This window comes from Apium graveolens, chromosome 3 (assembly GCF_009905375.1).
Source record: "Apium graveolens cultivar Ventura chromosome 3, ASM990537v1, whole genome shotgun sequence".
Taxonomy (NCBI): Eukaryota; Viridiplantae; Streptophyta; class Magnoliopsida; order Apiales; family Apiaceae; genus Apium; species Apium graveolens.
In genome coordinates this window covers 193,989,134-194,004,012 of record NC_133649.1, presented here as the reverse complement: position 1 = coordinate 194,004,012, position 14,879 = coordinate 193,989,134, and positions in this window count along the sequence as shown.

Genomic DNA, 14,879 nt, shown 5'->3' with positions numbered 1-14,879 from the left:
ATTTAATTCACGAATGTTAATCATATCGCCTGCAGAAATAAATCAACAATTTACAAATTAATACCCACGAAATAAACAGCAACACAACTGCAGAGAACACACGCGCCCAAAAGCGCAACGCGCACACACACCAAACACTTGCCGGAAAACTAACGACGGAAAGATATGAGCAGTGCAGGACGGCAACAGAACCACAGTCACACACTATGCATATACCAGGAACTGCACCAAACGGAGCACACCTCACCACCGTACCTCCTCGCCGGAGGTTAGAGGAAGGCGGCGGCGATGGTTCCGAAAATGAAGCCACAGGGGAGAACACACGAAACCACGGGGAATCAGAGAGAGGAAAACAAAATCAAGGGAAGGAAAGAAAATAAGATAGGAAAGACGAGGAGAGATTGAATCCTCCCAAGAAAAATAATGATGCCACGGAGAACAGGGAGATGCTGTGGTGTTTTATTCCTGTTTATTTTATTTATTATTTCAGCAACGAAATGGCAACAGCCACGTATCGATTCAACTGCTAAAAACTCGACACGTGCATATAACATAGACATGTATTAATAAAATGCACTACAACACTCTTTCTGATTCGTTATTTCACAATTTATCGAGCTAAGCCGCACATAAAATAAATTCAGAAAAGTATCAAAATAGTCTTTAATTTTTCTAAAAATCCCGAAGTTAATAAAAACGTAAATTTCGTAATTTTAAAATAATTTCTAAAACGTACTTTATACCCGCTTTTAACAAATAACCGAAACAACGCGCGGGTGAAATTAATCCCGAAAATTTCCAAAATAATTTTAAAATTTTCAGAATATTCCAAACTTAAATAAATATGAGTTTCATAATTTTTTGAAGAATTTTAGAATTAAACATGGATTTTACCATTAAACATACTCAGAAAATCATTTAAAGATAAATAATTAATGAAATATTGATTTCTCAATTTTGTAAAATCCTAACAATAATTATTGAAATTATAAAATCATAAAAATAATTTTAGAAATATTCCCAATATTTATGCAAATAAATTTGCACTATATCCACTTTTGAAAGTCAAAACAATTCAATATGATCTCATAATTAATCGCGCGGACAATCCGGTATAGTATAAATCACATATAGATAATAATCAAATAACACATAGCGGTCAAAACCTACACACATATTTTATTTATTTAATAATTTCCATAATTGCACAATTAAATAATTCAAAAAGATTACACGAGTCGTTATATAATTGCTAATCGCACAACTTTCATTTTTAATCAACTCCAACTATTCTTTGTCACATCTTTGGCTTCTTCGCATTGAAGATATATTTCAAATTCTTGAGGTCTATGCCCGCTGTACACCGTCTTTCCTGCATAATCAAGAGATCTTTTTCTTCAGTTCACATGCCAACATTGTCAGCTTATATCAAATACTTGTATTCGCGAGTTCTTCGGTATTTTGGAATAATTTTCATTACATCATCGTTCTAGATTGGTATACCTTCAAGTCCTTCAACAAAACCTTATTGCAGATGATGACATCTCTTTGATCATCTAACCATATCCATATTAATGTAGTTATTAATTTCTCCTTCATTTTCTTCCTTCCTTCTCTTGGCTCATATCTCAAACCTTATTAGTTCTTAAAAATGTTCTTCTCACTTGTATGTGTAAGTAACATTTTAATTCTCTTATCTACTTTAAAGGGCATATTTTTCCAATTAAAGCCTTGCACACTTGCCGTATCATCGCGCTGATTCCGCTAACTTTTGAGTTCTACTGGTGTCCTTACTCCCTCCAAATTTCTCATTGCTTTGACTTCGGATATGAAATCACATCAGAATTTGACTTAATCTAATTAGAATCAATTTTCATTTAATTGACCATAAGTTGGTAAAATTAACCAATTAACTCCTTTAATTGATCAATCGAACCAAGTGATGGCTAGCTAAATGAAATCAAAGACCAATTATATAAAGTCAGTTTGGCTACAGCCACTTCTTTCAGGAACCAAGATCGCAATCATTTGGAGTATCAATAGGAATAACACGCGAAAGTATACTTTTGCCTTTAAAGGTAAGGTGTTTCTAATAATTTTGGGCAGCATCTCCTCTATATTATGGACTACCAGTCGGACTCAAGCCGACAACAACAATTAACCAAACAACCAAATCAATCAACCATCATGAACTCATCATTTCACCATACTTTAGAACATATCATACTGATATCTATATATACTACTGACTAACATAGCATACATCTTTTTATCAAACTGGGGACATAACCATACCTTTCGTTTATTCCTTCAAACTATCTCATAACTCCATTAATGAATATAAAATTATTCTGCTGTTACTCAAAAACTTTATTCCAGGATTCTTCTAGTTCATCATTAAGCTTTCTAGTTAACAATTCATATCACTAATACCTGTTCATAAATCCGGTCTATAGAAATCTTTTAATCTTATTTTTCCACGGCTCATACTTGTATATGGATATTTATAAAAACTTATACTGCATCTTTTATCGGATCAAACAAAACCTCTACCCTTGAAAATATGCGCTTCTTTCATTAGTTAACTTGTCTAATTTCTGATAATCAATACATGGCCTCAATTCATACTATCGCAATTCAGGAAAACTCATTTAGTTTTAAAGTGTTACTTCTTAAAAGATTTTGCAATTAGATCACCATTTCTTCATCTTCCTTTGCGTCTCTTCATATGGAATCTTCTTAACTGACCCAGTTATAGGTATGGAGTTTACCATATCTAACTTACTTGGGTTAGGAGTTTTAACAGTTTCTTGAAGGACACGCTTGAGATTTATCGTACTCGAGATTTCTTCAATTTCAAAATTTCATGACAAACATCTCCCCGTGATTGAAGTATGTTTCGCCTTTTTACGTATTAATCGCTTGCCTGGGTCATTGTTGAAAATTCCTTCATCTACTTCTGTTGTCCCGTCAATCATTTGCCTCGCTTGGCGTACGCAACTTTACTTTTTTTTCGCTATGGTTAATTACCTCATACATTTGCTAACTACTCCAATTTATGCCCAAAATTTCATTCTTGAAATGTATCATGTATACAGATTTCCACTTCTGATTTGATGTCGTCGTGACAACCACGTTATTGTCAATAATGATTCTTCTTTGCACAGACATGTCCACCATTTATTGGCTTGTAATCATCTTCATACTCAACAAGTAATTCCATCTGCTATACGAGGTTATTTTGCTTCTTTTAGAACACTCAAAGAGTCGAGTTTACACAAGAAAAGAATTTGTGTATATAATTCTGATTGGAAATCTTTTGTAAAGAATAAAAGTACAAGAAAATAATCGGAAGGATCCATAAGTCAATAAGTCACAATTGAAGAGAAAAGAATGAATGATGATTTAGATAGGAATGAGACAACCATATTAGTAATCAAGATGGCCAGTCTTTCATACTATAGGCATACAGCACATGATTAGGTGGCGTCCCACCAAACTCTTCGTCATTTCGACAAAGCGTCACATCATAACACTGCTTATCTCGATTAAAAAGAAGTATTCTGAGAAGAGAAATAATTTGAAAAGGGACACAATACATTTTTCTTTCCTTCTTGTCTCATATATTTATTACTGAAAGAAACTCACACGTATTCAAAAATCAAGAAGAGTATACACAGTCGTGGAAAAGAATGACACCGTTGGTCGCCATTTACGTTGCGCTTATGCATACTTTCAGGGCTCATTCGAGTAACAAATTCCAGATCCCCGTCAGATGATAGATTCGAAATGTCTTCTGGAAATACCTTTAACATTTTAACAATCTGAGCATAATTGTCTTCTCGTTGAATTTGTCGTCATCACCTCTTACTTCATCCCTGCCATGTAAGTCTGGTATTTTTAGCATCATGCTTCCCTATTTGATACTTGAGTAATTCGACCATAATCGCGTTCTTTCGGAATTTATAATCGCAATTTCTAATTTCTTCTATGCCATGCAGCGTAACCATTGATCCTGCAACACCTCGACTCCGTCGATAGAAATATTATTCTTCTTCAATCATTTGGAGAATTCCTCCATTTTCTTCAATCATCCTCGAGCTTCTTTTGGGTCAGCGAACCCATAAATAAAGTTTTCGTACGTTGATTTGATTGTATTATTAACCCAGGTTTACACTCTCCTTCCGAGGAATTTTTTTTAAAACCTCTTCGTATTAGCGGCTCTACTTGGCCCTCTGATTTAACAATATTGAGTCCGATCAAATATTCTTCTGGGTAATCTAATACTTATAACAACAAGAACTCATGTAGTAAATTGACAACAAAAATTTTAAAACTGATTTTGTGTAAAGATCTTTTAGAAATTTTGTTAAGAAAGTCTTTTTCCGGAAACTTGTTTTAGAATTTTGAAAATCACACATCTGGTCGTCCTTACAATATGAGTTGGTTGTAGTTCTATCCAACCACAACATGGTGCCTAATCGGGGAAATGACCACCTAAGGTTCATCCACTCCAATATCTCTTCTGCTTTTTATTGAATCCAGTTCGCCTTTACTGGCCACCGAAAACTTCATTTATCGTTGCATATCATTTTATTCGTAATACTAATGACATTCGATACTATATTTGATATTTTCATCATCATCCTTGATGTCGTTGTTACCACTGATTGAAGCAATTCGACATTCTGTCCGTACATGGGGTCGTATATTCTTGTTAATCTTCAGTATATCCCATAGGGTAGATATCGTTCCTTATGCGGCGCCCGAAAAGTAATAAGAAGCTTTTCACCACAGTGGTGCCTTTAAACTTGCGATGTTGGCTCTTCTTCAGCTTCAATCAGCTCGTTACCTCCAGTCTGAAGCTTGTCCTACTATATATTCTAAGTTGGATCATCCTGAAACTCATCTATCTTTACTTATACAAAGTTCTCACATGAATTAATCTCCTTTTTCTTTAAAATCACATAAAAACAGGGTAATTTACCCATTCTCCGTCGAGCTGTCGACTCTTCACAACTATAGGATCTGGGGACTCAATATACTAATCTGTATCGGATCCGCTAATCTTAATGCACACTCAACTCGAACTCAAAATGAGTATACCTAGGATATTTCTTATCTTATACCACTTGTCAATCCTATCTTACTTCTACCTATTCTTATTTCAGGGACCAATAACCTGTAGCTCTAATACCAACTGTAACACCCCCAAATCCGGGGTCAGGATTGGGTGTCACTACACAACTTCAAATAATAAAAACCTGTATATTAAAATAAATATATAGACAACCCCTCATTATTCAGAATCGTTTACAGGTTATGGTATGAAACAAGAATCTAACCTTCTAAAATTTTATTGTCTAAATACAACTTCATTACCTTATTACTAATTTCCTCGTATTGATTACTCTGACACCTCAAAATTTCTTCAGCTGTAATCTCTCCACTTTTGCTGTCTATTAAAAGCTATTCATTTCTATCCTCATTTGATACAGAAAGAAATAAGAGTTCATAAAGTAAGAGTGAGCCAAAAATGCCCAGCAAGTATCATAAATGGTTTCCAGGTATCAGAGTAAAGAAACTCCTAGAACCGATTATTGAATGATTTCAAAACATCTTTATATATTTAAAACAGTTAAGCAAACAAAACGCCGGCTCTCATTGGCCTCTAATCATAAATCACATTTTTTTGAAAGAACAGTGAATGTTTCAATGTTTCATCCCTGTGAATCAAATCTTTGTTTGTTTTTGTTATGAACTACTCAGGAAGGAATGCCGTTAATGGCGATCAACAATAAATTAGACTGGACACTAGAAACCAACATATGCACTATAACCTGCTGATTAGTCAGGATACAGTGCGGATCTATACCCAACTGCATAGACCCACCAACCTATAGGTACCCAGGCACTATGACCCAAGGGTCCGGTCCATCCCCGACCCATAGGATCCGGCTCATCACTGTTCCTTATAATAACCGTCCAGCCCGTAGAGTATTTTGATATCATCATTTTGATTTCAAAACATTCCAAATCAGGGTTCGCAAATAACCCGAACCAATGGGTATTTGCTCAAGAGAGCAATCGAATTATAGGAACAATAATGAAAAGAATTGGCATAATAAGAGTAATTGCAGCGAAATGTAAAACATTTAACTATTCTAAACTTAGAATAGGAACGAAGAAATATTTGCAGTATTTTAAAAGAAAGTTCAGGAATACTTGCCTCAATTGATAACCCTCTAATCTTTAACTATCCGCCATCTTACTCAGTCCTGATGTATCTATATTTCCATTGATAGGCTACTTGCCCTTTCTTGTCAGTCACCATTTCAGGTTTATCTCTATTCTGAATCCACTCGTTTCATTACTACACGTAATCAGGCTTTACTTTTACAATCTCTGTCTGGCCTTGAATTCCTCGAACTATGTGTATCTATCATAAATAATACTATTCAATGAACTGACAATATATAATTGCTTGGTCTATACGTTTATCCTTATCATCTACCCGCCCGATAATAACAAATAAGGATCACATCTCAATCAGATAATGTTTAAAAGACATGTATACACATAACACGTATACATAAGTCACATAATTATGTTATTCGTATAACACTTAGTCACATAATTCATGTAGCATATAATTGAATTGTCAAAAGATAAGTCTCGATGCAATTAGAATTGAAATCGAGTCAAAAAGAGTATTTTATTGATCAATAGTCGACTCAGAATGATTCATAAAATAAACGACCTTTAGATACAAAAGAATTTAGGTCTCAAAAATATTCTTAATAGAAGCAAATATTTTTTTGAGTCGAGAGGCGTCCGTTTTGTATTAAACGGACGAACGGTTGATTTATTATGAATTTTTGAACATTTTTCGTAATTAAAATGGGTCTCCGAATCATTTTATAATTAAATAATAGGGTCCAAACACCCGAATTTGACTTTAAAATAATTATCGATGCTTGAAAATAATTTAAAATAATATTTTAAAGCTCAAAACTATTTTTCGGAATTTTTAAATCAAAAATAAATAATTAAATCTAATTAAATAATCAATTAAAATTAATTAATAACTAATTGAATTAATTAATCAATTAATATTTAAATTAATTGACTAATTAAATAATTAATTATCAACTAAAATTAAATAATTAACTAATTAGGATTTATTTTAGAAATAAATAATTTTCAGAATATCAATTAATGAATTTTAGAAATTAAAAACAGAAATTTTGATTTATTTTTAAAAGGAAAATCCCAAAAATAGTTGACAGGGATAGAATTTGGGGAAAATCAGATCAAAAGCTGGTCTGAAAAATAAGCAACCGGGTCTTGAAGAAACTCCCGGGTCGGTTTTGAGACCCCGCCGGAAACTGGGGGTTAAACCCAGAATCCGGTGAGTTATACCGGACTCCGGCGAGCCCGATTGTGGCCAAGAACAGTCCAGATTTGCTCGTTTCTTACTTCATTTCCTATCGCAACAAACACATCAACACAATCGCATCCTCCTCAAAGACAGACTCTCACCGGATCATCTTCTTCGTCTATAACCCATTGAAGCCGGCGGAAATCCGACGAAAGTTCGATATGGGTCGATCCTCCAGCAAAATCAGTGATTCAGATGTCAAAATAAAGCTAAAATCAAGTATAATCTAATCATGAACTCAATACCATCAACCGATTCAAGAATAATCCCGAAAATTGAAAAGTAAAAATTATAAAATTCAAGAACTCGTTTATACTACTATGGGGGTTATAATTATCAATTAGGTGTGCCAATCAATTGCAAATAATGTAATAAAGCTTATTCAAACATCCATATCAACAAACGATTCAAGAATCAAAAATCCCTAAATTTCAACTCAAGAACACCAAGAACCCTAATTTCAAATTTTCAGAAAATTAAACCTCGATTACTATATGTTATTGAACTCTATTTTTGAAGTATAATATATGAAATTGACCAGAAAAATATACTCTACAACATGGAATCATCAAAATAATCTGATAATCATGTTTGCAAAAATTCATATTTTAAATCATATAAATTCGAATTAAAATAATTAAATAAGAAAATCACCTTGATTTCTGCACAAAAATGGTTGATTGATTTGGAAAGAAATTTTCGAGAGCTTTGATTTGATATATTGCACGCTTGAATCGGAGTTCGATAACGCCTTCGATTGTGCGTTTGATTTTCAAGAACGCGGTGTTTTTAGGGTTTTCTCTGTAAATTCCATATTTTTACTGATTGATTATGATTATATGAATGAAACGAAATAAGAAAAAGGATATTTATATTTTTGGAATATTGGTTCATTTTGGATCGTTAAATTAGTTAATTAGCTGCTAAGTAACTGCGAAAACGATCCAATTTGATACCCGTATTGGATAATTATCCAAACCGGGCTTTTTATAAAACACTTTACACGAAAATAATGTAATAATATCGCGTCTTTCAAGAATACGGGTTTTGTTGATTCACCGAAATGATTTTCGTATCGAAAATCCTGCGCCGGGCAGCGCACGGGTTAAGCCGTAATCCGGATCGAAAAAGTCAAAACACGGAAAATGTCCGGAATTACCAGATTAGGTTAGAAAGGAGTTTTTGGAAGAGTTTCGGGTTGTAAAAACGTAAAAACGGTTGAAGTCGGACGATTCCCGGCTTTATAAAATAATTTTGTAATTATTCAGAAAATAATTAATAAATTCATAAATCATTATAAAATCATACAACACTCCAAAAATTACCAAAAAAATACCTTAATTATCTATATTTTATTCTGGACATATTAAAATTAACATACTCACATTTTATTAATTATTTTCTGATGAGTAGTATTTAAACCGAGACAACTAATTTAACAAAAATTATTATCAATCATCCAAATATTATTATCAATCATCAGATAATTCACCAAAAATTCATATAATATTCATATAATAATCATTTATTGATAAAAATAATTACACGATATTTTCCGGATATTACAGTTGTCGTCCCGACACACGTTCGCTTTGTCTGATGTACACAACTTTACTTCCTTATTTTATAATTAATTTATTTACTACGGTTCATTAACTATTTGTTTCACGTCGAAATCTTTTAATTTGAAGTGCATCGCATTAATGCAATCTACTGTACTGATGAGATCCTCGTAACAAGAACAACTGTCTGACTTGATGTCTTTGCCACAACCATGTTATCGGTGTATCCTTTCTTTCCTGCTCGCATATGTCCACCATTTATCGCCTTGCAATCATACCTATACTTGACATGTAATTCTACCTGCTACACAGGACTATTCCATTTCTTTTAAAATCATTAAAGAATAGACTCTACGCAAGAGGATAGTTTGTGAATATGATTGTGATTGAAAAAAAAACTAGATATTGAATAACAATGCAACAAATAATTGGGAGAATCAGTAAGTCAATAAGTTGAAGAAAGAAGAATGAGTGAAGATTTAGATAGGAATAAGACAACCATATTCGTACTCAAGATGGCCAATCTTTCATACTATTTGGCATACATCACATGATTAGGTGGCGTCCCACCAGACTCTTCGTCATTCCGATAAAGCGTCACATCACAACACAGTTTGTCTCAATCAGGAAGCAATATTTTGAGAAGAGAAATAATTCAGAAGGAGTACAATAAATTTCCTTTCGTTTTCGCCTCGTATAATTTATCGATAAAAGAAGCTCATACATATTCAACGATCAAGAAGAACATATGCTATCGTATTTGAAAAAGAATGACATTGTTGGTTACCGTCCATGCTTCACTTACGTATGTCTTCAGAAACCATTCGAGTAAGAGATTCGCAATTTAGGTCAGATTATAACTTCGGAACGTTGTCTGGAAATGCCTCAACATTAAATACTTTAGTGATTTGATCATAATCGTGTCCTTACGAAATTTATAATTACCGCTTCCGATTTCATCTATGCCACATAGAATAATCATCAATCACGCAACACCTCAATTTCGTCGATAGAAATACGATTCTCCTCCAATCATATGGAAGATTCTTCCATTTCCTTCAATCACACTCTGTCCGTTCAAATCACGAATTTTGTTAAATTTTAATAATTTTATAAATTGGGTAAGTAATGTTTAAACATGTTGATTCAATTATCGATATTATTAAACAAATTTTATGTTCGTCTTTCATAAAAAACTTTAAACTCTCTTCTTGCTAGTGGGTCTACTTGGTCCTCCGAACTAACAACACTAAGTCTAAATCCATTATCCTTTTAGGTCATTTTCTGTTTATAATAACAAGAACTTAAGTAGTAATTTGACAACCAAATTGTGAAACTCATTTTATGTAGAGATCTTCTAAAATTTGATTAAGAAAATCTTTTTTCGAGATCTCATTTTAAAATTTTGAAAATCAGACATTTGGTCGTCATTACTATATAAGTTACTCACTATTCTTATAATTTGCTAATGAGATAATTAATTAAATGATTGCCCGTATAAGGGTCTCTCAACTTTGGTACCTCTTCTGTTTTTCCATGGATTCCGTTTGCTTTTATTAGTCGATGAAACTTCATTTACCGTTGTATACCATTTCATTTGTAATTATATCCCCAATGTTGACGCCTGATACTGTCTTTTCCATTCTCGTCATCGTCCTTGATGTTATACTTAAAACCACTAATGCAATTTGATGTTCTGCCCGCAGATAAGGTCACATCTCCTTGCTAGTCTTTCCTATATCTATTACGGTAGATACCATTCCTCGCACAACGCTCGATAAGTGATAAGAACTGTCTCACAATAATGGTGCCTTTGCAGCATGCAACTTCGTCTCTTTATCAACTTCCATCAACTCGTTGCCTTCGGCATGAAGCTCGTCATACTACCTAATTTTAAGTTAAATCGTACTAAAACTCATCTAGCTTCCCTTACACGAAGCTCTCACAAGAATTAATTGCATTTTTCTTTAAAACCACCTGAAGAGTGGGGTAACATACCCAATCTCTGTCGAGCTATCGACTCCTCATTACTATAGGATTTGGTAACTCAATATATCTATAACGTTGCTATATTCGCCTTACACTTCCCTCAACAATCCTATCTTACTAATTCTATATTGGATTTGCTAACCCTAATTCACACTCAACTCAAACTCAAAATGAGTATACCTAGGGTCTTCCCTATCTTATATGACCTATCACTCCTATCTTACTCTCCCCTATTCTTATTTCATGGACCAATAACCTGTTGCTCTGATACTAACTTGTAACAACCCAAATTCGGGGTCAAGATTTGGTGTCACTAAACAATCTTTACATAACATTAAATAATATACAAATGACCCGATTCGATCCGAATCTTTTACAGGTTATGGTATGAAACAAGAATCTAACCTTCTACAATTTACAACAACTAAAATACAAGTTTAAATACCTTTGTATTAATTCCCTGGTCTTATTTTCTAACGTCTTCGTCTTCTTACAGCGGAGATCTTACTAGTTCCTGCTATCTATCAAAAGCTACTTACTTTTATCCTCATGTGTTTCTGAAAGAAATAAGAACTTACAAAGCAAGAGTGAGCCAAAAATGTCCAGTAAGTATATAAATGATTTCCAAGCATCAATATCAAATGAAAATTTTCGGACAAAATCTTTAAATAATTCTTAGACAATTCTATTTATTTGACGTAATTGAGCGAATAAACGTTGGCTGTTACCAGCCCTAAGTTATAAAACAGAAGTGACGAGCACTTCCCACACTACACCAAAAACAGCCTGTTATAACCAAAAAAATGTTACAACAGGGCCCTTTTAACGTTACTAAAGGCCAAAAATAGCCTAAGGTAACATAAAATTTAAGTTAGTTTTTCGGTGATAGCTTAGGGTACCTAATCTAACATAAACGTCGCCTACTATAACATGGCCAGATTCATCTACTAAATCAGGGTCTTTTCCGGTTTTGGAATCATAAAACTTTTCGAGAGAGAATGCCGTTAATGGCGATCAACAATAAATTAGAATGGACACTAGAACCAACATATGCACTATACCCTGTTGATTAGTCAGGATACAATGCAGATCTATACCCAACTGCATAGACCCACCAATATATAGGGTACCCAGGCACTATGGCCCAAGGGTCCGGTCCATCCCCGACCCATAGGATCCAGCTCATCACTAGCCCTCACAATAACCATCCAGCCCATTACTGTATTTTGATGTCAAATCAATTATTTCAAAATATCCCAATTCAGGGTTCGCAAATAACTCGAAAGAATAGGTATTTGCTCAAGAGGTCAACTGATAACATAGGAACAATAATAAAAAGGACTTGCATAATTAAAGTAATTGCAGTGAAATATAAAATAGTTAACTATTTTGAACTTAGAATAAGAATGAAGTAATTGCAGGATGTTACGAGAAAAGTAAGGAATACTTGCCTTGATAAGCTTTAACCACTATAACTGGTTGACTTTGGTTCGACTTGAACGTTCGGCTTTATCGTCAAACCACTACCCTATCTTGGATACAATCTCAACACTAAAGTTCTTCGATTGGAACCTTGCTGGGTTCAATAACTAATCACTAGATCGTTCTTAGTCCGATGTCAATCCTCGGCCTCCCGACTAGGACCTATAGGGTTAAAATACCCTAATTCAGATAATCATTTTAGCTTAACATAATATCACTATCACTTCTACCCATACGATTTCATATCCCGTCTCATATTTATATGTATTATTGAAATACACATAGCAATTATGGTTCACATCTTCGAAACTTGGTTCAGTATTTATTTTCGGAAAGTACGTATATTCGTTGTTTGAAAATAATAGGGTAATTGATTATAAAATATTTTGTCACAACACGTAACTAGGTTCGTATAATATAATTACTTACTTTCATTCGACATCTCCGATAATTACAGGTTGCGTTCTCATATTTTCGGAATTAATTTCCCGAAAATCGGGCATCATCTCATTTGTTTATTGGCCTACCTGTCGAATCGATTCGACGTCTAATCCACAACAACAACATCCAATCAAATCCCAAACGCCAATACATTCTATAATAACAATATTCTATTTTTCGTTTCTTAATTAATTTTACAACTAATTTATTTAATTTATAAATATAGGACTCAGATTAAAATCATCATCGCCCACCGTCGGCTCGCCGAGGCTCATCGCCGATTGTGGCAAAATTTATTGGTGCCCGATAAAATTCGGGTTTCCAAATAAATTTCACCGATTAATAATAATTTCCCGAATGAAAATCAATATATTTTATTCACAAATATCCGTCATATATTTTCCTGCAGAATTAATAAAACGAAAATTGAGTTTGAATATCCGAATAAGGTAACAGCAAAGCGACATAGTCAAACAGAACCAACATGGACAACCCAACCGGACCGACAGGTGGCCGAAAAGCACAAAACGACAACACTGCCTCACTATAACCGTACACACGCACACACCCAACCAATTCATACACACACATGCACGGTTTACATACATACACGCACAATTTACACACACACACGATACGTAGTTCACACACGGAAACACACACACAGCAGGACATATATACAACATATATATACACGTAGGAGACACGCACACACATGAGTCCACACGCGCCACCCGCCTCGCCGAAGTAGCGGCGACAGGAGCGGGGGACTTACCCAAAACGGGGGAGAAATTAGAGGAGAAAGAGGGAGGGAAACACAGAGAGATTCAGAAGGAAATAGAGAGAGAGAATCGAAGATAAGAGAGATAACCCGAGGGAGAGACTGGGAGGATGAGAGATGAGGGTTGTAATTATCTTTTGTTATTTTGTTTTATTGCTAGTCATTTATTTTATTGTAATTTCTGATTCGTTTTCTCAAAATTTTAATGAAATAGTTACACATCAAAATTTCCCGAATATTCAAAAGATAGCAAAATAAAAGTTTTATGATTTTTGAATTATTTTTGGGACTTACATCAGACCCGCATTTCAACGAATTAACGAATAAACGCGTGAGTAAATAAAAACCAGAAAATTACCGGATCAATTTTAAAATTTTGTAAATAATTAAAAGTTAATAGAATAAAATTTTCATAATTTTTAAAATATTATGGAATTAAATACTGATTTTACAATTAAATAAAATCAGAAAATCATTTAAAGAAATAATCAATAAAATATTGATTACTAAATTGTATTACTAATAAGCGCGGGCGCGCTTGGTTACTGGAAAAACTACGCGGGCGCGCGCTAGATCAGCGCGGGCACGCTTGGCTACTGAAGTTGTGTAACGTCTGGGAAATTTACGTGTGTATTATATCATATTTATAATAAATTATGTGTGTTAATATATCATTTATGTGGAATTAACTGTCAAACCCTAATTTTATGTGTTACGTGCATTCTATATCGTCCCGGTATTTTTAAGATATTTTTTAGATATTTTATTTTTCATTTATAGCTTGCATTTCAAAAGTTTTACGACACGAATCACGATTTCAAAGCAGGTATTTCAAATAAAATAATGGGCCTTATTTTTCATCAAACGGCTTTTATCATCGCATTATTCTGAACATCTAGGTATTTTATAAATTTTATCATTTTGTGAAAAATGACTTTCTGGGCCCCATTGGGTGTTAAAAACCCCACAAAAATCACATTTTTATTTTTATAAAATTATAGGACTTTTATTTATACCATTTCTTTGTATTTTTGCATTATTCACAATTTTTGGGAAATTTTGGCAAATATATTGTATATATAAAATATTTATAAATTAAATTTTAATACTCAAAAATTATAAAACTAGGGGCCTATTAATTTTAAAAAGTGTAGAATTAGGGCCTTAATTTTAATTAGGAGTA